The sequence below is a fragment of the Neofelis nebulosa genome, chromosome 2, assembly GCF_028018385.1.
Source record: "Neofelis nebulosa isolate mNeoNeb1 chromosome 2, mNeoNeb1.pri, whole genome shotgun sequence".
Taxonomy (NCBI): Eukaryota; Metazoa; Chordata; class Mammalia; order Carnivora; family Felidae; genus Neofelis; species Neofelis nebulosa.
This window is the reverse complement of record NC_080783.1, coordinates 142500190-142525878: the sequence shown is the minus strand read 5'-3', so window position 1 is coordinate 142525878 and position 25689 is coordinate 142500190. Positions and strand designations below refer to the sequence as shown.

General features: G+C 46.7%; 1 protein-coding gene across 5 annotated transcripts in view; it reads right to left on the bottom strand.

Moving 5' to 3' along the window:
- Positions 1-23228, bottom strand: part of BCAR3 (BCAR3 adaptor protein, NSP family member) — a 136421-nt gene extending 113193 nt beyond the window's left edge. For 3 of the 5 annotated variants that reach the window (XM_058716515.1, XM_058716519.1, XM_058716521.1), the window contains exon 1: positions 1208-1391. The gene's annotated coding sequence lies outside the window, so the exon portion shown is untranslated. Of the gene's footprint in view, positions 1-405; positions 488-1207; positions 1392-23012 lie in introns of those variants that run through there. The other 2 variants (XM_058716516.1, XM_058716520.1) reach the window with 2 other exon arrangements.
- Positions 23229-25689: the final 2461 nt, after the last annotated feature.

Below are 25689 nucleotides of genomic sequence, written 5' to 3'. Positions count from 1 at the left end.
GCATACATTCCCTTGCACACCCCCATACAAGGGCTCGGCCTGTGGTTTCTCCACTATTAACTTGGCAGATCCGCCCCACGCTCTGCTGAACCCCCTCTCCCAGCACCGAGGCCTCCCCTTCCTCCGCCTGGCCTCAGTCCTTGGCAACAGGCAGGGAGATTATCCGCTCCCAAACTGACCTTCCCTCCGCCAATGTATTTTCCTCGGACAGATCTGTGTGTAGCCTTGGGAGATAAATGTCAAGGTTTAAAAGAATCTCAGAATGCTTGGCTCCACTTTCTATCTTAGATAATGGCTTTAGGGGAAAGCAGACACGGAGATTCGGCAACCGGTCTTTCCCCTTCGCACCTTTCTTCAAGAGAGTTAATACCCAAATCAGGGTTTCCCGCCCCAGCCACGACCCACCGTGTTGCCCACGAACTCTTCGCCTTGCCAGCTGCTTCGAGCCCACTCGACCGCTCCCAGACAAGTGTCTACACCTGAACAAACTATTAAAGTGGTGGCGGCCGCTGCCCCTAGGGAAAAGGACTGAGCTCTAACCTCTTCCCGTCGCGTCCACCGTCCCTCCCTTCACCTCCCCTTCCCTCCGCTCCCCTCCCCGACGCAGAAGGAGCAGCACAACCAACTATTCATTCTTTCTCAACAAAGGGCGAGAAGGAGGGGGGTGTTGTCAACAGTTACACTGCGGGCTCCTTCGCTTTCTTTGCAAACTTTCCTAGAAATGAGTGGAGAAACTTGCCTCCTGCAAGCCCAGGGCTTCCAGAGGAGCCCCTTGGTCCTCGCTTTCCCCCCACCCCACCCCCGCCCCCGAGCCCCGAAGAGTGGGACGGGACGAGACGGGGAAGGGCGGCCAGCTGAGCAACCGGGACGGGCAGAGGCGGGGGGTCGGGGGAGGCCAGCGCCCGGGCAGATACTGCTCAAGAGCAAAAAGCAGAGATAGATGCTCGCCGCACGTCGCTGAGCGCCACTTCTCGGGATTCTCGGGAATCCCAGCCAGTTCCGAGGGCGCCGAGGGCGCAAGCCGGGTCCCCACTTCGGCCACTCCCGCCCCCCAAAGGCCAGCTCTGCCGGGGGCAGGGGGAGCGCTGCCTCAACTTTGCCTCTAAGTTTCTCCAACAAACTTCCCAGACCGTCCTCCCAGGGGACGCGGCGGCGGCGGAGCCCCAGGAGAAACAGCACCCCCGCGGGGCGCGCGGCACAGACTCACCTCCCCGCGCGGCGCTCGGTGCCCCGGCTCTCCCCGGCTGGGGCTCAGACGCGCCGCTCGGCGGGCCCCACGCCGCGGCTGCTCCCCGAGCACCGGCCGCTCATGATCGGCGGGGCGCGCCCGCAGAGAAGCCCGCGCGCGGCTAGCCTGTGCGCCGGACGGCTCCGGCAGCTCCCGCTCCGGCCCGGCCCCGGCCCCGGCGGCTGCAGGCGCGGCTCTGAGCCCGCGGCGCGCGCTCCGGCCCTCAACTGGTGATTTGCGGCGTCGCGGCCCCACCCCGGCGAGCGGATTCGCGCGGCCTCGCGGAACCCCCCGCGACATTTACATGCGGTGACCCCGCCAAGCCCTCCTCTGCCCTGGTTTTAGAGTTCGGTTCTCGTAGCTTCCCAAGAAGCCAGTCTTGAAGTGTGGATTGGCCACTTCCAGGCTGTACCCCTCCCGAAAGACAACGCTTCCGATTCCACTCCTCCCCCTTCCCCGCGTTATTTAATTACCCAGCAGATCGGCTTTGCTGTCTGCGGACACCTGGCTGGCTTTCAGTTTAAAGGGCTTTGATGAGACAAAGATTCAGGTAACCACAAATAACCAAACCGCTGAACAGGCAAATCAATCACACCCACCTGGACAAATTGAAAGCAAAGTGGGGAGTGGAATTAGCACTTCAGTACTAGGTGGCTCAGTGGGGCGAAAAAAATTGGAGGTCTTAACACTATCAGATATCAAGACCTATTATAAAGCTATAGAAATAGTAACTGGCAACAAGAATAGACAAACCGACCAATAAAATAGAGAGTCAGGAAGCAGATCTATGTTAAATGGTCACAATTCATGTCAGAGATACTGTTGTGATGCGCTGAGAAAAGACTATGTCTTTTCAGTAAATGATGCTGGATCAGCTGAACATTCACATGCAGAGAAAGGAAGAATCTTGACCCCCTACCTCACACCATGCCAAAGAAAAAAAGCAATTCCAGATGGATTTTAAATCTGAATGCGAAAGATAAAATATTAAATTAAAGTAAAAAATCAAAAAAACATCTTCATGACCTTGAGGTAGGCAGACTTCCTAAACACATATAGTACTAACTATAAAGGAAAAAACTCATCATTGGACAACATTAAAATTAAGAACTCCTGTTCCTCAAGACACCATTAGTGAATAGTCAAACCACAAAGGGAGAAAAGATCATTGCAACCCATGTATCCAATAAAAGACTTGTATACAGAATCTACAAAGAACACTTACAAATCAGAAAAAGAGGGCAGGATATCCAACTGAAAATAGGCAGAATTTTTGAATAGCATTTCTTAAAAGGCAGGGGGGTGATAAACAGGCATTTCTCAAAACAAAACAATAAACATATGGAAAGGTTCTCCATTATTAATCACCCCCAAAATGAAAACTGAAGTTGCAATGTCTCACTTTACACTGCCCAGAATGGCTAAAATTGGAGAACTTTGTATAACACTTTACAGACCTAGGTGGTATTATCTACTAAAACTAAATTAACATGTAGCCTGTGACCCAGCAATTCTATCCTTAGGGATCTTGTCTACTGAACAGAGAGGTATACACATACTCACCAAAAGACATGTTCAAAGATGTTTATAGCATCTCTCTTTATAACAGCCCCAAAGAAACAACCCAACTGTCCATCAGTGGAAGAGAAGATAAACTCTGTGAAATACTATACAGGAATAACGACTACCTCTATACTCAACAAGATGCATGATTCTCACAAATATAATGTTGAGTGAAAGAAGATGAACACAAATGGGTACATGTTATATACGTCCACTTATGTGAATTCCAAAAACAGTCTAAACATACCTATGATGTTAGAGGTAAAGATAATGGTTATCTTGAGGGTTGGGAAGTGATGGAAAGGGAGCCCAGAGGGGGCTCCAGATGTTAGTAATAATCCATTTCTTGATCCAGGTGCTGGCTATATCAATGTATCCATTTTATAAAAATTAACTGTCCTTCAGTCTATAAAAACTAATTGGCTTGTGCACTGTTCTTCTTGTATGTTCTACTCCAATTAAAATGCTTTAAAAATTGTGCCATGTTGTGTATATTTTATGTCATTTTCATCCCCCTAAGAAAGAACTATATTGGCAAGTCTGTAAGATTCTAAGTGCAGCATCCCTAAGAATTAGTTTCTAGGGGCACCTGGCTGGCTCAGTGGGTTAAGCAGCCAACTTTGGCTCAGGTCATGATCTCATGGTTTGTAAGTTCGAGCCTCGCGTTGGGCTCTGCACTGACAACTCAGAGCTTGGAGTCTACTTCAGATTCTGTGTCTCTCCCTCTCTTTGTCCCTCCCCCACTCATGCTATCTCTCAAAACTGAATAAGGGTTAAAAAATTAAAAAAAAAAAGAATGAGTTTCTACATTTTCCTCATAGGTGTTTTTGTGGATTGGTCTTTATCTTCCCTACCTCATGACAGGCACATGCTTTTTATTTTTGTTGAATTTTCCCAAAATGTTCAGCACAGTGAATGTCAAACAGAACAGCTGGTTTATTTCTGAACTGAATGATTAGAAATACAGTGACTGGCTTTCTGCTTCTCTGAAGTGTCACTAAAAACAGTGATCAAACTTGCATTGGATTTTCTTGATTTTCAAAATTCCCTGAGCACCTACTATATGTAAAGCTTATACTTTGTGGAGCATCATAGGCAGGTAGCCATAAAGAAAGACTAGACAATTCACACCTAGAGAGGCCTTGGCAAGTCACTGTTCCTCTCAGTTCTTCCTTTTCCTCATGAGTGAGTGAGCAAATGCACATGAGGAGTCAAGGGAATAAAAAGTGCGAAAGTGACTGGCATATAGTGGTCATCGTTAGCTATGCTCTGATTCATGACAGTCTATGTCTTCCCAAACCCCTGTGAGATGGGAAGCGTCTTTATCCCCATTTACGTGGGAGGAAACAGACTCAGAAAGGTTAAGTAACCTCAACCATAAATTGATTCAACAAAGATTCGTTTCATGCCTACTATGTGCCAAGATCCATAGCTACTAGTAAGAGGCAGAGGCAGAATTTGAATCAGGCGGTTTCACTTGAAGTTCAGTGGTCTTTCTGCCACACAACTCCTTTCACACTTGTATCCCCAGTGCCTAGCTCACAGTAAGTGCTCAATACATTAATGGCTGGATAATAGTATTTTTAACATACAGTTGATCCTTGAGCAACATGGGTTTGAATTGTGCAGGTCGACTTATAGAAGGATTATTTTTGATATATATAGTACATTTTACTGTAAGCGTATTTTCTCTTCCTCATGATTTTCTTAAAAACATTTCCTTAATAACAATAACAACATATAATACATGTAACATACAAAATATATGTTAACTGACTGTTTATGTAAGGTAAGGCTTCTGGGCAGCCACAGGTTATTAGTCAAGTTTTGGGAGAGTCCAAAATTATATCCAAGGGCACCTGGGTGGCTCAGTTGGTCGAGAAACCAACTTTTGATTTCGGCTCAGGTCACGACCTCACATTTTGTGTGGGCCCCACGTTCTGTCAGGGCAGAGCCTGCTTGGGATTCTCTCTCCTCTCTCTGTCCATCCCCGGCTCATGCTCTCTCTCTCTCTCTCTCTCGTTCTAAATAAACTTAAAAAAATTTAGATGCAAATTTTCAACTGTACTGAGGTTGGTGCCCTTAAACCCTGCATTGTTCAAGGGCTGACCATAATTTTTGATTAGGTAACACTGAAAAATACATATAATGGCAGACAGTGAAAAGTCCCCCTCTCAACTCTGTCTCCCATCTGCCCAGTTCCCCTCCCATCAGAGGTAACAATTGAATTGCTATTAATATGTAGAACCATAGTTCTACACTTTGCTGTTTTGTTTTGTTTTGTTTTACCTAACCCTATATCTTGGAGATTTTCCCATTTTCGTACATGGTGCTCCTTTGAAGAGATGTGCTGTAACTTACTTAATCAGTGCTCTATTCATGGACATTTAGGTTGTTTCCAACCCTTTCTTAATACAAACAATACTGCAATGAATAATCTTGGATATATGTTATTAGTATGTGCAAGTATATCTGTAAGATAAATTTCCCAAGGTACAATTGCTGAGCCACAGAGTATATGCCTTTGTAATTCTCAGAAGTAATGCCAAATTGCCTCCTGTTGGCATCATACCAATTTATACCCTCCAGCAATTTAAGGAAATGCCTATTTTCCCCCTATGCTGGGCCGAAGTTATCATTAAACTTTTGAATTTTTGTCAATCTGATAAAATGTGAATTTTAGTGCAATTTTAATTTGCGCTTCTCTTAGTATAAGTGAGGCTGCTCATCTTTTCATGTTTAGTAGCCATTTATTTTTCCTTTTTGGAATTTGTACCCCCATTTTTCTATCCATTTGTAGGTCCTTTTATGATCAACGTTCTACAACTTCCTTCTATATTAGCTCTCTGTGGAATGAGCTGCAATCTTTTTTCCAGTGGTGATATTAAAGAAAAGAGATGATATATGCTAAGCACTATTATTTTAGGAAGCTCCTTCTGGAAACCAGGCAGAATGAAGCAGAGAAGTGAGAGGCAGGATACTGATTAGAAAGCTGTGGTAATTGTCACATGACAAGGTCCTTGAAGAGGCTGGTGGCAGTGGGGATGGAAGGACCAAAATGAGCAAAGTTATCGCCAAGAAATAATTAGCAAGAGTTAATAATTAGCAATGATAACAGAAGCTACAATTGGGTTAGGAGTAACTACTAACCAAATACTGTGCTTTAAGTCTTTACAAGCCTTAAGCCATGAGCTGGTATGATATCACCCCATTTCACAAGTGAGAAAAGTGAATTTTTAGCAGCTAAGTAACCCACCCAAATTTGCACTAGATGTAGGTAGCAGCACCAAGGCTAACTCCAAGTCCATCTGACCCCAGCTGCCTGGCAGGTGGAGGAAAATGATCAAAGGTCTGCAGTCCAAGTGCCTGAGTAATGCCTGTCTTGACGACAGATGTAGAAGTCAGAACGCAGCTGCCTCTGCTAGAGAGCAGCAGGATCACTTTCAGGTACACTGAGCATTTTTCAAAGCCTCTCTCGTGTACATGATCATTCTTTCCACAATGTCTGTGAGTCAAAGAGGGTTAATAGTATCCCTATTTTACTGATGAGAAGACTGAGGCACCCTGAAATCAAATGACCAATCCCAGTTCAGATGTCCTATTCTCTGGGAAACCTTCCCAGAAACCCGGAACAGGCTCTCCATCAATATGTGCCCCATAGCCCCCTCTCCTTCTTGGAATTCATTACAGTTCATAGTCACACATTTATTTTTGTTATTTCTGTTTAACATCTGTTGTTCTATAGACTCTAAGATCCATGTCTGGTTTTACTTCTGTTTTGTCCCTAGTTTGGGGCCTGGCACATTACTGGTAGTTAGTACATAGTTACTGAATGAATGAATGAACTCCAGGACTCTAGACCCTTTGCCCTTTCATTTTACACGAATGCTAAAGCTCCCTCATAAGCTAAATAAATATAATGCCAAGGACGTGAGCTGTGCTATAAACAATTTTCAGATTCAGATTTCTTCAGGTGCACAGGCAGCTCCCACATTAATGTTTAAACAGTAAAACCCTGGGCTAAAAGAGACTCATAAAAGGACAATGTAACCAGTGATACGGAGTTGATGTCTTCTGGACAGTGTAAGAGGCTTTGTCAGGGAGCACTCCACCTAGAGTGGATCCCTTCCTGCCACAAAGTAATATGTTGATCCCCACCCCCTCCAGGACATCACTAGTTAAGAGGCTGCTGGGGCAGACATTGGGTGAAACGTATTTTAACGAAAAATAACTCCTAAAATTCTGGCTTTCCCCAGCCTTAAATGGTAAAAAGTAAGGAACACCAGATATTTAAGCTATAACCGATAAAGACCAAACGGAAAATCTGAACTTGAACAACTGCAGACAGAGAGACAGAATTCCCTGAAGTTATATATAATAAACCACTGACACAAAGAGCTGGTATCTCTGACACGCACTTGAGCAGCAAGCACTGCAAGATTTTCAGAAGCCTCACCATTCAGGTTCCTGCTCTGTGAAGAGCTAACCATGGACTTGGTGTCATGGAAATCCCCAGTCTACCAAGCAGGGAAGTCAACTCACCTCCCAAAAGGTCTGGGTGATGGCTGCCAACTAACTCAGTCATATCGGCTACAGAAGTCATTGCAGGAGGGCCATGGCTGCATAGACCCTCACATACTCACTGAATGAGTGAGTGAAAAAGACGCAGTTCTTGACAACAGAGGCTCACTTTCTACACAAGGTACACCTTGGCCTGGTGGTCTACATTTGAACTACTATTTCAGGTCCTGCCTCATCACCAAAGTCTGGACACTTGTTCCGTAGTTACTTTCTTAATTTAATGACAAGGTTTGCATGAATTAGCTTCTCCACTTATTTAACAATTGAAAGAGAATACACCAAAATATCTCTGGATAATTCGGGAAATCCAGATGATTTTAATTTCCTTATTTACCCAGCTCTCCTTTACAGGTTTTCCTTTTTCAGCAAACATGTATTATTTTTATTATTAAAAATGTCAATCTGGGGGTGCCAGGGTGGCTCAGTCGGTTGGGTGTCCGACTTCAGCTCAGGTTGTGATCTCACAGTCTGTGAGTCCAAGCCCCATGTCGGGCTCCGTGTTGGCAGCTCAGAGACTGCAGCCTGCTTCAGATTCTGTGTCTCCCTCTCTCTCTGCCCCTCCCCTGCTCATGCTCTGTCTCTCTCTGATTCAAAAATAAATAAAACCATTAAAAAAAAATTTTTTTTTTTAATGTCGATTGGTGTGCCTGGGTGGCTCAGTGGGTTAAGCCTCTGACTCCAGTTCGGGTCATGATCCCATGGTCCATGAGTTCAAGCCCCAAATGGGGCTCTGCACTGGTGGTGTGGAGCCTGCTTGGGATTCTCTCTCTGTCTCCCTCTCTCTCTGCCCCTTCCCCACTTGTGCTCTCTCTCTCTCTCAAAATAAATAAATTTTAAAAAATAAATAAGTAAATAATAAATAAATAAATAAATAAATAAATAAATAAATAAATAAAGTCACTTGAATAGGGTGCCTGGGTGGTTCAGTTGGTTAAGCTTCCAAGTCTTGGTTTCGGCTCAGGTCATGATCTCAGCTAACAGTGTGGAGCCTGCTTGGGATTCTCTCTTTCTCCCTTTCTCTGCACATCTCTTGCTCACTCGCTCTCTGTCTCAAACTAAAGAAATAAACATTTTTTTAGAAGTCACTAAAAAACAAATTCATTAGGCCCTACATTATGGAAAGCATCACTAGCCTGGGAGATAGGGAGCTGAGTATGTCATCAGATAGCACAGCATAGATAGATACAGAGAGAAAGACTGGATCAGCTGAGGCCCCTGTGCTTTGGAACACAGAGAAGGGAGAGCTGAAAAGTACTGGGGACAGACTGTTGATGCTGGTGAATTTGCCGAGAAGGAGTTTGGGAAAAGAAATGCTTCACTATGGAATGAAGGAAGAGGAAACACATGTATGTAAAACCTAGTGCAATGGCCACTTGGCTGCCATCTTGAATCATGATGGGAAGGGGCTTAGTTTAGATGCTGCAGGTTGCACCAGCACGGGGTGGAGGGGAGCCCTGCAGCAGTGTCTAGTGCAGCAGAAGGAACCTGGAAAGTTGTAGGAAATGAAGGGAACATGAAGTCTGCCAGCTCCCCTAAACAGGAGGAGCCAGGCTGAAAGAAAAGCCTGATGTGCTTAGATGTACTAATTCAATCTTTGATAGCAAAGCTGGTCTCCCAGATAAGTGGGCTTCAGCCTAATAGAATGGTTTGTGGGATGTTGGTAGCACTCACTCACCATCTTAAAAAAAAAAAATCTTCCTAACAATGTTATCACTTAAAACTCCATGATTAGCTGCTCATTCCTTTGTGTTAGGCACCAACTTCTCTCTACAGTTCTCTGTTCTGTAAAACAATGTTAATCCTTAATGGATGACCTAATAGAACACTACCTCTAAACGTGTTCTTTGCCCCACAACTCTCCTTCTGGGAATCTCTCCGGCAGAAATACTCACTCACCTGTACACACTAGGATATTCATGGTAGCATTGTTTGCAGCTTAAATAAAAACGTGTTTATCTGTAGAGAGATGACTACATTACACTGTGCAACTGATAAGAATGAGGTAATTCTATAGGAACTGATACAGAAACATATCTGAAACATCATAAAGTGAAAAAAACCAAATTGCACTGTTAATGTAAAAGTAGCAAACATATATTAGTGTGGGGTTATGTGTCTACATGGACAAAATGTCTGAAAGGATTTTCTCCCATCAAACTGAGAGGTAAAATTGACAGGTGAGCAGGAGAGGACTTTGCTTTGTCCTTCATGTTATTCCAAACTGTTTGAATTTTTTCCTTGAGCACTGACTGCTTTCATAATTAATGATAACTTACATAGTGCTTTCTATGTGCCAGGTACCATTCTAAGAGCTTTATGCATGTTAACTCATTGAATTCCAACAATGATCTTATGAGGTGGCACTATTCTTAGCCCTTTTTATGGATGAGGACACAGTTCCTGCCCAGGTCACACAGTGATATGTAAAGGCACTGAGCTTTGAACCCAGGCCATCTGGCTCAGGTTTGTGCTCTGAATCACTAGGTTATAATATCTTACAAAGAGGATATAAACAAACAAATAGCAGTGCTTTTAGAGTCAGACATAACTACATTTGAATCCCAGTTTTTGTGGATTGGTTCCATGATTCTTGGCAAACATCTTACTTCTGTCAGTTTCCTCATCTGTAAAATGGGGATGATGGTCACATACCTGATGACACTGCTGTGAGGACTGCACAAAATATAGTCGGTGCCTGGCACTTAGTGACCACTTGATAAATAGAGACTGTTTCCTCAATTGAGATTAAATTACCAGCCGTTTTGTGAATATTAATGTAAATGGCTGTTTTTTTCATTGGCTGTCTGGAAGCATCTGATGCTTTCAGGATAAGCAGAGAAGGGGGACTTGGGAATAAGGGGGAATTGGCTCAGATGCAGAATGTGGGAAGTGCTGAATTAACCCTTCACTTTTTTTACAGTTTTGCCTAAAGCCAGTGCAGTTAAGAAAATAAAATGAATAATCCTTATATGGGTTTTTAAATCACTCTGGGATAAAACATCATCATCCCCATTTTTTGAATGAGGTAGGAGGTTCAGGGGTTTGCCCAAGAGCAAATCAAATAACAGAACAACAGCACTGAACCAATTAAACAACAGAGCCAGGACTGACATGTAGATTTTCTCATTCTACAGTCCCTGCTCTTTCCTGGACCCCCACTGCCTGAGTAGGTGTGGGGATGTCATGGCTGGGGGGTGGTGACCACAGCCTCTCAGAAGGAAAGCACTATAGAAATGATGACAGTATGGTAATAATCACGCCTCTGGGAGAAATGTTTCATCAGTTCATCAGTTCATAGGCTGCCACTGCTGAGTGGGGACAATGGCCTCCTCCCCACCTCAGAGCTAAAGTTGATTCACTGATAAGTGTGACAGACCCCCTCCCTATGGGGTCCACACAGCTCAGGGTCAGATCACACTATCCCTTTCTCTCCATTGTTTAAGGTGCTTATCAAAAACAGTAGTCATCATTCTACAAAACAGGACACAAGCCATCCTGGAGGACACTGGTGACCTCAGCAGGTAGGTGGCTGCTGAGAGATGGTCGGAGGGTCCATAGTGGAGGCTAGCTCATGGCTCACAGCTAAGCAATCTCTTGCCTCTGTCTGATCCTTCCTCATTTTCGACTCAAGAGTAGAGAGGGTCAGTCAGGAGCAAAGAGAGGACACTCTGTTTGTGAGGCTCCAATGGTACCACCCATTTTTCAAGCTCGGTCAATCCTGGCCATGTAGGGGTTACTACCATTCTCCAGAGGGAAGAGATGGCAACCCGAAATGGATTGGAAAGATGCAGAATTTTCAGCCTTTTTTCCAACAAGACATGAATGTTGTAGAACTCACTCCCAGGTGAGTGCAGGGGTATGCAATCCCAGGGCATGATACCACAACTTTCTCTTTCACTCAGGACACCCTTTGCTGGCCCAAATGTGGATAATTATTAAAGCTGGGATTCATTACACTATTTTCTTTACTTGTGTGTATGCTTGAAAAACACCATAATGACCAGTTAAAATTTAAATTTGAAAAGCCATTTGGAAGGCAAGCGCATAAAAGTGATATTAAGATAGAGACAATCTTGTGTCTGCCAGTTGACTTTTTAAATACTTTATTTACAATCTGCAGTACTGTGGTTATTAGTAATGAAGTGCTTGCCACACACATCTTAATACCCAAGTGCAAGGGCATCTGGGATAGCAAGCTGGAGGGCTGGGCAAGGTCATCAATTTGGTCCTTTCCTTTCTGGTTCCTTCTTCACACGAACCCCTCCCCCCCACCACACACACACTCAGTTGGTGTGGGGCACTCCTCGTGGGTGGCGGCCATTTGGAACTCCTTTGAATGGGGTACCAAGATCACCGAAAGGTAAGGACACAGTCAAGCATGCCTAGAATTGGTATAGGTGTCTGCCATGAGGGGCAGAGGACCCAAGGGTCTGTGGGAGGAAACACAGCCCGAATTCAAATTCATAGCTATGTTCTTAGTGCTGGACTAAGAGCTTTACACATCACCTTGGTCAATCCCTTCAGCAACTCAGGTGATTAAGCCCATTAATCACCCAATAGATGAAAAAACAGAGGCCGAGTAACCAGCCAAGTTCACATAGCGAAGACACGGAAGTCTCTCAACTGGACTTCCTGACTCCGCTGTTCACATCTCCTCCCAGTAAACCCCTATTTCTCATAGTGAGTGGGGGAGTCAGGGTTGAGTTGCTTGAGAATGGCATGACTTAGCAAAGTGACTCTTAAAAGAAATAAGCCAGCTGGGTTAACTCAGTGCCCGGCACTTGGTAGGCATTCGGTAGATATCTATGAACTGGACTTTTGAACAGACTTTCAGGCACAGGGTGCAAGCGGTGGGAGTTTTCAGTGGGTTGGGAATCACAGTCTGCCTCCACATACACTTACATTTCCTCCATGGCAGGAAACCACATAGAAGGGCCTTGCCCTGGGTCAGCAACCCTCTTACAGGGGAATGTGCCAGTCATCCTCCTTGTCATCCCCAGGCAGCCTGAGGAAAATTCCTTTCTCCTGTTGTAGATTTAGGGGGGCTAACTAAGCTGCTGCCCTGTTCTCCTCCTGCTCAGAGGACCCGTCTGAATGAGAGCAGGAGGCAGACTTCTTGGTTGTCAGCATTTCCAGGAAGTTCAAACCCCCGTGTGCTCCCCATGTGACCTCATCTGTCTCTGTCTTGGGGCTTCTGAACTTGGAAGGCATAAGAAGAACTCTTCTTCCCAGTGTGACCAGGCAGTGACAAATGCACCACATGGAAGGAAATTAGTGAATAATCCTTGCATATTCTGAAGTGAGTCACATTGGCCTTTCTTAAGCACTGCACTCCAGATGATTCGACTTGTGGTTTCTGTTCCTTCAGAGTATGTTATTAATGAACACCCAAAGTACTAAGTGCTAGGGACAGAAGATCAGGTAGTCCCTGACCTTGAAGCATGTATACAGAAATAATACTATACTGTTACCACCTCTGGTAACAAAGTAAAAATAAAGAACAGGTAAGATGCCTCTGTGAACCTGGACTGCAGTGATTCTGGTAACTACTGGAGACAGAAACTAGTCAACAGTACCTCCAGGGACCCTTACCCCCTGTACTCTCCCTCCCCAGTCCCTTTCTCTGGGTTCTCCATGCAGATTGCAGTCAACAGTGATCCATAGTGACTGACTCTGCCAGGTGCTTGAGCACCTACGCCTGGCACTCTGTGCTTCGCCTGTCTAATCTGCACAGCAGCCCCCAGAGGTAGATATAATGCCCTTCTTCCCAGAAGAAGAAATTGAGGATCAGGGAAGTTAAGTTGCTTAAGGTCACATGTCTAGAAAGCATCAGAGGACTGGAATATAGATCTGATAGGGATTCTAAAGCCCACGTCTCTCCTTCCACACCTGGCTGCTTCAACCTCACCTGCCTCCTTGTGGAATTTCAGGTGAGGAATGCATACTGAGTTGGGCAGCGGTGGTTGTCATACTGGTGGCCGCCGACTCCACTTATGTATCTATCTGCTGCCAGCTCCAGGACCCAGCAATGCCCTGCTTGAATCACCACAGGGTGAAAAGAGGAAACCCTCCAGTCCTAGGAGGGTTATCTGAGCCTATAAAATTTCAGAGATGGTGTGAACTCCTTCTTAGAATGGCCTTTTAGCTTTTTATTGGCTCTATTTGGAAACAGAGACGAGGTAACTTAATAAAGCCCCTCTGTGTTTTGAAACCCAGTGACAAGTTCCGGCCATTTTCTCTTGGGACCCGCCAGGATGACAGCCAGAAAACAAGGAAGAGGAAGAGAGGCAGAGGAGTTGATTTGACTTTCAACCTTCCCCCTATTTACAGATGAGACAATTCAGAGGAGAGACGATCCAAACCCACATCCACAAATGATTCAGCGACTAGTGTTCCAGGCACACTCTCCCGTCTTCCCTACCAGGACCAGAAGTTGACTATGATCCAGTTCTGTCACACAGTAAAGAAAGGGGAACCCTTGCTCACCATCCAAAATAAGCCCTCTGGGCATGGCTTCTCTCCACCCTCTTCAGGGCCCTCTTACCTGGCCTGCCTCTCTCTGCTTCCTTCCCAGGGCGTCTTCCAAACCTTTCCTCTATCCATTCTTCTCAAAATCCCCCCTTCTTCACCCTGATATCAATGTTCTCCAGTTGGCCTGATCCTAAGAATCACCTGGGGAACTTGAACATGCAGATTTCCAGGCTCCTCTCCTACAGGTCTGGGTTGGAGAGATCCAGGCAGAGACTTGGAGAACTCGTGTTTAATGAGACTCCATGTGTCCTTATGATCACACATTCTTGGGAAACCCTGGACTGTGCTCTCCCTGTCGTCGGACACTCCTCCGAAACCAGTCTGGAGCTGGCCAGTCCTCAAAGCCACCTACGTCTGTCCTGTGACAACACCTCCGGTGCTCCAGTGTCAAAGCACACTGACCTCCCACCTCCAGTGATCTGCACCTGAACTCCATCCCACCTACCAGGTACCACCTGCCATACTACCTCTCTCCTTTCATTCACCGGCGGATCTGCAGTTCCTCTGCTCAAAGTGCTCTCCGTGAGGCTGACAACAGCCTTCAGAGTGCATGACCCAGCAGGCATGATTCGGACATTGCGTGATTGACCTTTCTGTTACATGTGACACTGGTGACCGCTTCCTCCTTCGTGAATCTTTCTACTCCCTTGACGTCTAATACATCGTTTTCCCCTGGTTCTCCTACCTCTCCAACCCTCTCCAGCCCACCTTCCTTGTGGGTCCTCTTTCTCCAACCACCCTGAAAGTAGATGTATCCAGGTCCTGAATTCAGCTCACTCTCTCTGGTTATCACACACACTCCATAGTTTTACTGCAACCTGCTTCTTGAGCTACAGTCTCACATCCAAATGGTCTGCTAAATGTTGATTTTGGTACAGACGGTTCAAAACCAGTACATCCCAAAGCTAACTCACCCCGAAGCCAGTCCTTCTCTTTTCTTCCACATGTCAGGCTACTTGCCTGAGCTGGAACTCTGGGAGCTGTCCTGGGTCTCAGTCTCCCTTCATCACCGCCCCACACAAATGCACACACGCAGCCAAACTATGCACCAAGTCTTGGGGACTCTATGCCTCAACGGTCCTCAAATCCATGCCCTCCTCTCCTTCCCCACTGCCACACCAGTAGAGGTCCTTCTCTTCTGTCACCTGGACTCTGTCACCTTAGCCTCCTGGCTGGTCTCCCGCCCTTCCATCCTGCCCTTCTCTAACCAGTCTTGCACCCAGCCGCCTGAGCGATGCTGCTAAGATGTGGGCCTGATCCCATCTCTCCGCCATTTACAGCCCCTCAAGAGCTTCTTGCCACCCACAAATTACAGTCCAAACTCCTCAGGGTGGCTCCCCTGAAGCCCTCACTTGTCCCAAGCCGCCACGTCATTGCTCAGTTTCCCTCCTCCTTCATCCAACTGCCTTCCGCCCCACCACTACCCCCAGCCCAGGCATCGCATTCCCCACAACTTCTTTGCTGGCTCTACACAGCTGGGCTAGTGCCCTTCCAACATTTCCCTATAACACACTACATTTACCAGATTACCTGGGAACATCCAGCTATTAACTAGGGAGAAAGTTTGGGGATTGTTTTACAGGTTTACAGCGTCTCTCCACCCTTAGTTGTTACCACAGTGACCAACGGCTGGCTCTTCCTTGCACCTATGATTGTGTCTCAAGTCAATTCTCCCCTCCTTCTGCCTTTCAGAATACAGCACGAGGACCACCCAGGGATCGGCCCACCTCTATCTCTGTTCCTCAAAGGGAGTGGCCTCTCCTGGCTATTGGCAAAGCTACCAGAAACTTGGCTTTGAACCATTCGTGTCTAACAGGTGGTCCGGATATTCTGACAGAGACTGTGGGTTTAAAGAGAGGGAGAGATGGAATCATAAAATGCCATGTTTTCAGACCACCCTGAACCCCAAGGGCCAGTCACTGGTGAAGGAATACTGTACTGTGGAGTCTAGGTGGGAGAGAGGACACTGATCCACATACCTGCCCCTTCAGGAATTCTGGGATGTCAGAGCAGGCCTTTAGGAAGGTTATTTCCAAGCCAACCTGCCAGACCTCTGGGAGGAATGGTGAAAAGCTAAGACTGATGCTAGAATGCCCAGGGCTATAAGGTGTATACTACCATAGTGGAGGGAAACACTGCCCTCAGCCTCTGCAGGAGCTCTTTGGATAGACAAGGTATTCATACTCTATAGGAGATGGGGTAAATCTCCACCTGGGCTTAGATTGCTCAATAATGTCACAAAGATTATTGCTGAATTGGACTCCATGGAGCCCTTCAAATGTCCTCTGACCCAGCCCTAGTACTAATGGATCACAAACTTCTTCAAAGAGGGGCTGGAAAAGTTGATAGTGCCAGGCTATCTTTTGTAACCTATCAATAGCTGGCCATGCTATGGGAAGGGAAGTGGAGACAGGAGCAGTAAGTTCGGAATAAGCAGCAGAAGCAGCATGGCCAATCCAGACCATTAAAGCAAAGAATGGAAAATGGGCTGCCGTGCACAGTTGTGCAGGTTGTTCACTGCAAAAGGTTGCTCAACTGAAGGAGCAAATGGAGGCTGAAATCTAGCCCGTGCACCCATTTCCCAAGCTCTTTGTCCTGGTGCAGAACTGCATTTGCTGGAAAGAAGAGGTGCCTGTTTCTAAATTGCAAAAAGGTACCATTTGGGATTGTTGTGACTTTGAGGGAGAAGACATTGGCAGCAGCAATGAGAAAAGCTTATATGAATGCAAGAGAAAGCCAGGATCTGGCAGAAGACGGCAAGGGCTTTGAGAGCCCCAGGAACCCTAATGGGTGGAAGCTCAGAACGTCAGCCTATTGATATGCTGCCCAGACCCATGATTATGCCCTACTCCTCCCTATCACCCCCTTTACCATCATCCTGCTCCCTCCCAGCCCACCCCCAGCCATCCAAAGTCTCCCTGGCCAGAGGAAAGAAGGCCAGTCTATCCACGGCTGTGGCTCCAGTCACCCAAACCCTAATGACTCATTCCTGAATGGGGTGGAGGATACCTGGTAAAGACAGGCAGTCTCCCCAAGCCCACCCTGTGACTACCACCAGTCTTGGCTATTATCAGAGACCTCAGCTGGAGAGCTAGGCCACCAGCCTTTGGCTGAATGCCAAGTGAGAAAGGGCTGTTGAGTTTCCCCCCTTGTTCCATTTCTATTTATAGCCTCACCTTAATAACATCCACTCCTGGTGACAGCTCACAGGTTCTAACCTGCCAGGAGCACTTCTAGAAAGATTACAGCCTTGTTCAGAAAACTAACAGCACAGAACAGAAAGGAGCCTGGGGATGGCCTCCTGCCTTTTTTGCTTGGGACCAAAGATGGACAGGCAGGTAGAGGAGCCTCTAAGGCACAGATGTCCAGGGGAGGCAAGGGGAGGGGAAACTAGCTTTTCTGAGCCCCTGTTTTGTGCTGTGAGTAGCTGATCATATTTCAGTCTCCAAAAACCCTGTAAAATAAGTATCATTATTTCCATTTTACAGATGAAGAAACTAAACCTCAGAGAGGAGAAATACCCTTGGCCAGCTGGTAAGCGGCAGGGCTCTGATTTGAATTTTCTGATCTTTCTGGCTCAGACACATGGGGTTTTTTAACCCAAAGTATGTCACCTGCAAAGTATCTCCCTTGGGGAGAGAGAAACTCAAAATAGTGAAAAGGAACAGAAAAAGCTTACAGAGTTTTGCTTCAGCAACTGAAGCCAATCTCCCTACTATCTTCTCCCTCCCTGATCATACTTCCTGGGCACCCTCAGGGGAAAATTACACTCCTTGCTCCCCACACCCCACCCCTAAGGATTTTTATTCAGGTGAAATAATTGTATTAAAGCTGTACATTGTGGCGGGGAGGAAGGGTGAGTAGAAGAACTCATGAGCTGATTAAATATGAGCCAGCAAGGGAGAAACTTCTTTCCCTCCATCCAGCTTCTCAACCCACTACTCAACCAAAGCATCACCTCTCAGGGAATAACTGCCAAGACCCACAGTTTAGTTAATAAAATGTGAGAGCAGGAAGGGGCTGTAAATAATAATAACAATGTTTACCTAGTGCTTTTTATGTAATAGCCAAGCACCGTTCCAGGGATGGGATATTACACAGAGACCCATTTAATACACACACACACACACACACACACACACACACACACACACACACAGTACAAATGGGAAAACTGAGACCCAGAAAGGTGACAGAATGTGCCCAAAGTCTCTCAGCTCTTAGGAAAGGGACTTGGAATCAAGCTCACACAGCCTGGCTCCTAGACGCTCCCCTGCCTCTTAAAGGTCATCTCTCCTCACTGTCCCCTCTGCCCCCACAAAGGCAGAGTCAGGCAAGATGTTGGGTCTTCTGGCTGGGACCCAGGGCTCATGTCACACCCGAGGGGCTTGGCACACTCAAGACTCCAGGAGGGTGCTAATGGCACTTCATTCAGTTCAGATTTCAGATCCCACCAAACTAGAAAGTACTTTCTTTTTTTATTATTTTTTTAAACATTTGTATTTACTGTTGAGAGAGAGAGAGACAGCGCACGCGCGTGCACGCGCATGCATGAGTGGGGGAGGGGCAGAGAGAGCGGGAGACAAAGAATCCGAAGCAGGTTCCAGACTCTGAGCTGTCAGCACAGAGCCCAACACGCGGGGCTGGAATCCATGAACCGTGAGATCATGACCTGAGCCAAAGTCTGACGCTGAACCAGCTGAGCCACCCAGGCACCCCTGAAACTAGAAAATTCTTAAATACCTATTTATTTGTCTGACATCTGTGCTCTGCTGGGCTTATCGAAGGCTAGCTAGAACTTCCACTGGATTCTTCCCATTTCCCTTCAACAGAGATATGAACGGAAGCCAGAGGGACGGTGGCACCTTGCACCTCACACACCCAGCAGGGCCTGGCAATGGCTCTAAGCACTCCCTGCAAGGCCAGCAAGTATTTTGATAATCTTTTCCCTATGGGATTCTCCTGTGGAGAACACATGGACGCAGTCGAGAGCAATCTCTCAGCAGATTCCACAGGAAGGAACACTACATCACTGGAGGGCATTTTGACGCTCAGGGCTTGGGAGAAGGGAAGCAGGCTTGGAGGCAAGGGCTGCCCAGACGTTCGTGGACCCCTCAGCCCCCAGTGTACAGGGGTGGCTGGCTGCAGTGGACGTGGTCGAGTGGGAGGCAGACGGGGTGGGGGTCAAAAGCACAGCCTACAGAGTCAAACCTGGGCTTCAGGACTGGTCCCGCTGCTTGAGGCCACGTGACCTCCAGCAAACCACTTCACCCTCTCTGGACCTCAAGTTCCGCCCTGGAAAACGGGGATAATAGAGCAGTACTCACCTCTTGGACTGGCCCTGGAGAATCAGACACAATAACATTAGCAAAGCATTGAGCACAGGGCCTGGCACATGCATGCGCTGAGTCACTACCATACAGACAACTGTCATCGTGAGATCCTTCTCTTTCCTTGAAAACGAGCTCATGGGGTGTGTCCTCTGCTGTCACCGGTCCCCTTTATTGAGCCTCCTTTAGGGGACCCGGGACCCCACATCTGACCCCAAATGTGCCTTTGGGAGGAGAGGGAGAACCCTGAAACATTGTCCCTTGTGGCCACAAGTTCCTTCTGCCGGCACAGAAGTTCCAGGGCCCATCCTGGCTCACAGCCAACTCCCGACACGTGTCAGGTCAGCTGGGCAATGAGAAAAGCCCCACAGACTCCTAGCATGGGACATTTCTTCACAAAGGCATATAACTTTGAAAAAGATAAAACAAAATTAAACATTTACAAGAAGAGGAATAATACAAAGCCACTGGGGACAAAAAAGACTTGGTGCAGACCAAGGGGCACAGGGTAGAGTCCAGGCTGGTCAGGACCTCAGGGGCCTGTCTGACACGGTGGCTCCCCCCACCCCTCATGCCCATTTTCTAGCCCCACCCCCAGGGCCTCTTTCAGAAGACTGATTTGCATCTTTGGTATCTATAGGCCCCAAATGATACAGAGGATTGCCCTGGGGCCCAACATGCTCCTAGTGACTCAAGGTCAGACAGTGGATCCCTGAGGCAGAAAAGCCACTTCCTATGTCCCTAAGCCACCTGCCTGATAGCTACTTTCTCCTCTGAGGGCACCCGAGTCACCTGCAGGGGCAGGGCGGGACCTGGTCCAGAGAAGGGGCTGGGAGAACGAAGAGCCCAGGCCACACACAAACCTGTGGTTTGGGATGGTGTAGAGTGGACACACTGCTCATCCACAGAAGAAACCTAACCCTCCTGTAAAGGGATTGACCATCCCACCTGAACTTTAGGAGAGATAGTCTCACGTCGCAAGGTCTTGGGGCCAATACACTAATCCTTGTACACATCCTGCCCCCTTCCCCAACCTGTGCATACCCACATCACTGCCCTCCTGATCCCAGATCCCTCCTGAAGCCACAGGGCCCCTCTTTTTAAACGATCCAAGAATCCTGTTTGGTGTTATTGGGGGGGGAAATGTGTGTCTAGGTGTAGAGGTGTGTGTGTAGGGGTGGGTATTCATGTAGGGAGGGAGAAGGTTGACAAGAAATCCAAGCACATGGGCCAGAAAGAAGTCTTAAACACAACTGCAGCCTATCTCCTCTCTATTACCCCAACTTATTAGCTCAGGCCCAGGGTCACAGGAGGTCAGAAAGCCGACCTAGTTCCCACACCTGGCACGTGGCTTTGAGCAGTGGAAGTGGCTGCCGTGGCAACTAGGTCCTGCAATAAGTCTGTGGAGTCCTGGGCTCGGGCCCAGATCCTGTATGGTGGGGACAGCAGTGTGCCCTGTCCCTGATCTGACTATGCCGTGCCAGTCCCAGAAGCTCCCTCAGAGGCAGGCATGAAGCCAGAACACTTCATTAAGACTGGATGTCTGATAACAGCCCCAGCCCTCTGGAAACCTCACACTGGCCAGTGGCATAGAACCCACCAGGTCCCAGCCCTCCCTGGAGCTCTGGGCATCCGATTTCAGTGCACTTATGCTTCAGCTACTCCCACAGGAAGGAGAGGGCATGCTCCCACCCTGTTTTTAATTTCAGGAATACAGCAATCACCCATACTTGTGGTTTCATTATAGTCAGAGTGGTAGCTACCCACATTCTTCACAGACTTCAAACCTGATCCTAGTAGAGCCCCAAACTGTGACTCTGGAAGTAGACAAATAGGCCCAGGAGACCAGCAAAGGGACCCCACTCTCTGTGGTAATGGATGAGAACACAGGTACAGAGAAGTAGACACACTTAACCAAAGTCACACAGCTAGTGAGAAGGCAGAGCCAGATTTTAATGGGGTGCCATGGCCGTGGAGCACTTAGCCACTGTGCTGCACTCTGTCTCCGCAAAGAGATAAGGGCCATGCCCTAAATGCCCAGTGAGGAGCTGGGACCCATCTGGGTGTGACAGGAAGTCACTGTGTTTTTAGGCAGGAGAGTGACCTGATCTATTACACTTTTTGGGTAATGTTTATTTATTTATTGAGAAAGAGAGAGAAAGCATGAGGCTGGGAGGGGCAGAGAGAGAGTGGGAGAGAGGATCTCAAGCAGTCTCCACTATCAATAGGGAGCCTGATGCGGACTCCATCTCGTGAACTGTGAGATCATGACCTGAGCTAAAATCAAGAGTCAGAAGCTTAACCGACTGAGCCACCCAGGCACCTCTATAGCACTTTTAAGTGACTGATCTGCTCACAGTGGGGAGAATAGATTGTAGAAGATCAAGTCAGAGACTACATCATTAATCCAGGCACTAACATTATTGTAACTGACTAGCATACCAGCAACTCTTTGTTTTTAATTTTTAAAGCCTATCAGACATTGCACTTTTATTTTTTGTGGTTTATCTTCAAAGACTTTGGCAGCTAAAACAATACATCTTTTCTTTCCTTAAAAAAAAAACCCTCCAAAACTCAATAGACACACCCCCCCAAAATGATTTAGGATAGGAAAGCCAGTTTTTGCCAGTCTTACCTAATTCCACTATAAAGCATCTTTTCTACGGTCTTTAGATTGTTATCAAATGAAGCCAATGATCTTCCTAAGTTGGGAAGTTGATTCTTGCTCCACCCAGGGTTGTTTCCACAGCTAGGAAAAGGGGGTAGAGTCTTAACTCCGGTGGGAACTTGGGGTGTGGGTTTATGTGTGGAAGAGAAGTTCATGGGCTCTACAAAATTTAAGCATCTGATCTTGAGCATTTAGGGGGGCGGGTATTAGGACTACAGTGATAAATCATGGCTCCCCAGACCAATTTACCCTGTGACACTGACTCTGGATGTGGTGTCTGTGTGTTCCAGGAGCTCTTGTAAAAGAAAACAATAAAGGCATACGGATAGACCTCCCAGGGAAAGATGCAGAAATGTTATTCATACAAACCTCCAAGCTCCTGTAAACAATTGCCTAAGGTACTTATGTAAAACGCAACTTCTAAGGGCATCTGGATGACTTAGCCAGTTAAGTCTCTGACTTCCGCTCAGATCATGATCTCATGGTTCTCGAGTTTGAGCCCCACATCAGGCTCTGTGCTGACAGCTCAGAGCCTGGAGCCTGCTTCAGATTCTGTGTCTCCCTCTCTCTCTCTGCCCTCCCCTGCCTCTAGCATTTCCCTTCCAGCCCAGCTACCTTCTGATGCCCAGAGTGGGGTGGCCTGTTCTGGGGTGCAGGTTCAAGGCAAGTTTCCCTGCCCTGACACCCTTTCCCGGATGTCAGGTTGTCTAACTTCTGTGTGACTCCCTTGCCTCATCACTAAAATGATAACTATTGTTAACTATTGTTCACCCCGTAGTGCGCTTGTGTTTCTGCAAGTAAAACAGAACAATTATCATCATTAGTGATGACATCATATGATCATTACTGGAAGTGAAAGGGTAGGAGAGGAGGTGGTCAAATCTAAAGCACACACTCAAAGCTACGATGAATAAGGACCCAGAATTACCCAGGAAACAACCACCCTGGAGCCTGGGCAGGTTAGTCAGAGGATTCTCTTAAGCTCCCGGCGCTACTCCAGAAGCCACTTCATAGGCTGGATCAACACCATTCCACAACCCCGGGGCCAGCTTCTGCTGGCTCAGCATTTCCCTGAGCTCCAGGGCCCAGCACCAGGCTGGCAGCTTCCTACCTGGCTGGTCCCAGTCTCCCGAGGCTGGTTTGGATCAGATGCAGCTGTTCCTGTGGCTGGATGCAAAGCAAAGGCCTTCTGGGTTTGGTGTGAGGAAATTCCGGGAACTCAGGCAAGGCTGGGGCTGCCTTCCAAGGCTGGTTCTGCTGGAAGGGGAGTAAGCCGGGTCACAGGCTGGTCGGACCTGGGTCTGCAGCCTCTCCTGGGATTGCCTTCCGGGCTATAGAGCTAACACTGTCCATCCAGCCCAGATACTTCCCTGCCCGTTGTCTGAACAGCTCACAATTTAATTCTAAATAACAGTGACTCACAGGACGGTGGTTCCTTTTTTTGCCAGAGCAGTCTTCTATAAATCAAGCCTTTCTCCTAGGTGGAGAAAGGTCTTTACTTTTCAATAGAGCAGGAGGCAAGCAAAGTGTTGTGATTGGAAGCACACATGTGCAGTCAGATTATCTGCATTTCGAGGTGGTTCCACCATTGACAAAGTGGTGTGACCTTGGGCAAGTTCTTTAACCTCTCTGTGCCATAGGTTCCCCACCTGCAAAATGGGGATAACAGTAGCACTTCCTTTATAGGGTCATGATGAGGGTTAAGTGAGTTTAGAGCTATGCCTGGCTCATAGTAGGCCCTTCTTCTATCAGTGTTTGATAAATGTCCAATCGTGGAGAACTGGTCATGTAAAATCTATATAATGGAATACTACACAGCTATTAAAATCTGTATTATAAAAGAATAGCAGTATGGAAATATATTCATCATCTATTATTAGGTGAAACAGTAGACTCTACAACAAACTACAGTGTAACCATTATTGTTGAAAAAATAATATAAATCTACATACGTGGAAAAATGTACTAAAATACACAAAAGAGTGTTTTTCTATCTTCCAAAATTTGTGTTCTCTGTATTACTTTAGTAATTAAAAAAATAAGAAAACAATAAAAATTATTCAGTAATACAATATAGGAACAATTATTTAAGTGTAGTAGAGGTGCAAAATCCAGATTAAATGATCATGCTTTACAATGATGATGATGATGATGATGATGAGTGTCACCTGGGCGGCTCAGTTGGTTAAGGATCCGACTTTGGCTCAGGTCATGATCTCGTGGTCTGTGAGTTCGAGCCCCACGTCGGGCTCTGTGCTGACAGCTCAGAGCCTGGAGCCTGTTTCAGATTCTGTGTCTCCCTCTCTCTCTGCCCCTCCCCCGCTCATGCTCTGTCTCTCTCTCTCTGTCAAAAATAAACATTAAAAAAAATTAAAAAAAAAAAAAGGATACAGTGCTTGATTTCAGCTCAGCTCATGATCTCATGGTCAATGGGTTTAAGCCTTGAGTCGGGCTCTGCACTGGCAGCACACAGCCTGCTTGGGATTCTCTCTCTCCCTCTCTCTTTGCCCCTCCCCGGCTGGCATGCTCTCTCTCAAACTAAATAAATAAACTTAAAAAAATGATGATGAAGATGATGATGATGATATTGGTTCTAACAGTCCCTAGCCTAGATCATTCAGAGCTGAGGCTAAGAAGTAACCACTACCACATGATTTAATGGTTGGCAAATGTTATCATCAAAAAGAAAAAATAATACTACATGCTTATATGGCTACGACATACTATTGTGCTTCTGGGAATAATCAAAAGCTAATCATACCAACACAGCCAGATTTAAAACTTACCTAGGCAACAGGTGACCCACATACGTAAAATAAACAAAAAAGCAAATGACCATGTGTAAAAGCAGTGAATTGAGAGTGCTTTGCAAGGTGGTGAGTGAAGGGGTGTCATGCAAGCTGCATGCATGGACAGGATGGGGTGGGGTGGGGGAGGGTTCCTCCAGCCATTGAGTCAGAGGTTTCAAGAAGGAAATGGAACTTCAGGCTGCTAAAATAAAGGAAGGAGATAAGCATCTCCTTTTACTGCTCACTTGTGTAGAACTCGAATGGAGAAAAGAATAAGTCGAGAAGTATCGCCCGAAACATGACCTTCGGTAATAAGGAGACTTCTCTACTCTGTCACCAAGCCACTTCTTCCTCTGCTCCAGGGTTTGACAAAACAATGAAAACCCCCAAACATGCTGCATGTGGGCTCTGATGGATGAGGCTAATGTGAAATTGAACCCTTGGTGTGACAGAGAACAGGTAGTAGGAAGAATCCCCAGACCACTTTAACCTCACCTACAATGTGCCTCATCTGGTTTTGCCTGGTGTTCTTGTTAACACCAATAGTTTCATACATCGTTTTCCCAAATCCAACCAACTGGGGGTCCCTTTGCAAGTTGTCATGATCTTGTTCATCTCCATACTTTTAATCCATAAATTCCCTCCCCAGCATCCTGTTACCCTCAGAAGACACGAAGACATTTGCAAGGAAAAGATACTAATTGCAAATACTGAAATGTTCTGGCTGCATGAAACTTTTGACTGACAGAAACTGGTTTCAGTTCCTACTTTGTGGTTTCCACCAAAGTCCCTCATGTTACTTATCTACTCACAAACCACACTGATATCCACATGGAAAGGATCATCTCGACAATCTCCCAAACACCTGAGCTGGCTGGAATTGTTTCTTTCTTTCCAAAGGCTCATGGGGTCCTGGGGTTGCCCTCCCAGGCCTGTGTCCAGTGCCCAGCCAGGATGAGGTTGGCAGGTTGTTTTTTCAGCAAGAGCCAACAGTGATTA